The following is a 1,432-nucleotide window of genomic DNA, read 5'->3' as shown; positions in this document are numbered from 1 at the left end:
CCTTCGCTGACAAAACCCTGCAGATGAAACTACTTTGCAGCGCAACTAGCAGATACCGTTGCAGCCCGTGTTGAAAGGCATGTGGATGCCTTTTACACAGGGGGAGATCAGCTGAAAGCTGCACCGTCTCAGCTGCTCCACCCTAACGGCTCTACCGGACATGTGGGTTATTCATCGTTCATCTTAAAATGACTTTGTGTCATCTCTGCAAGTTGGGATTTAAAATTCGTTTTCGATATTTATTTTTGTTTTGAGATTTCTGTTGTTATGACCTGATCTTATTTGAAGAGAAAACATATAGGCTAAGAGCAAAAAATTATCAAAGCAAAAGTTTGACAATGTGCAGCCTTATCAGATTAAAGGATTTAACTCTTGTTTATTTCTTTGTGTGTTTTTTCAGAAATTGAACCATCTTTAATGCGCTGCAGATTACAAAGTCCAACATGATGCTTAATATTTAAACGTTCATATTTGATCGTTATGCTTTTGTATTTTCATTAATTAAATAGTTTTTCCGCAAGAAACGATGACGAAAACAACACAATAACGTTAAAAAAAAAAAGCGCGTCTCACCTCTGCTGACAGACACTGAGCTGCTGGCTGAAATGACTTTGGTGTGCGGGTCCCTGGTTGATCCCTGGCGGTTCCCTGGTTGATCCCTGGTGGTTCCCTGGTTGATCCCCGGTCAGGTCTATGGCATCAGCTTGTTGTGGAGAGGCTCTGGTAGAGGAGTACGCACCGGGTCCAGGTTAGGATCGCTTCTTGGTTCCTCTTGATAGTCCGTGGAGCTCTGCGCTCATCAGTCCAACTGAATGAGCAGATCGTGGCTCACCTCGCTCCTTTGCGCTCTCCTCCCCCTCCCCCTCCGGCCCCTTTTCCCTTTCTGTTTGTCTCTCCTGCTTTGGTATGCCGATTCTCGTTGGTTAAAGATGCACCCCAACGCCCACTAGAAGCTGCGTGTTTTAAATACATTAAATACGCTTTAGAAGTGGGCTTTTCGCTGCAGGGCGCAGACTGAGTATGAGAATCGGAATCAGAATCAGAAAAGTACAAGAGTAGAGTAAAATTATTAGTATTGGTTCCTCAACAGCAACATAGCAGCAACAATCATGCTAGATACAAGATAAAGTAAATAAAGACAAGTACAAATATAAATATTTTAAACATAAGTTACAATTTGTAGCAGCATCAAGAGATCACAATAAATAATAAATAATAGTAATAAAAATAAGTAAGTAAGTCATAATAAGACAAACTCAAACAGTAGTAATTGCAAGAGTATTGCATTTGCAATTTCTGGTCCCTTATCTTTGGGACTTATCTTTGGGGCCTGAGAGACTATTTTTACTTTTGGTATTTGCTGAACCTGTTTACAAAAGACACAGGACTCTACATTGGAGCTCCGCAATACTTCTACACCTCCACTACCACG

The 1,432-nt window shown here is 41.3% G+C and overlaps 1 protein-coding gene across 1 annotated transcript in view; it reads right to left on the bottom strand.

The window, feature by feature from the left end:
• slc1a2b (solute carrier family 1 member 2b) overlaps positions 1-876 on the bottom strand; it is a 33,659-nt gene extending 32,783 nt beyond the window's left edge. The window contains exon 1 of the mRNA XM_030365575.1: positions 574-876. The gene's annotated coding sequence lies outside the window, so the exon portion shown is untranslated. The remainder of the gene's footprint in view (positions 1-573) is intronic.
• Between the last annotated feature and the right edge of the window lie 556 nt (positions 877-1,432).

Source organism: Gadus morhua, chromosome 9, assembly GCF_902167405.1.
Source record: "Gadus morhua chromosome 9, gadMor3.0, whole genome shotgun sequence".
Classification (NCBI taxonomy): Eukaryota; Metazoa; Chordata; class Actinopteri; order Gadiformes; family Gadidae; genus Gadus; species Gadus morhua.
The sequence above is the reverse complement of the archived record's forward strand: the minus strand, read 5'-3'. Positions and strand labels throughout refer to the sequence as shown.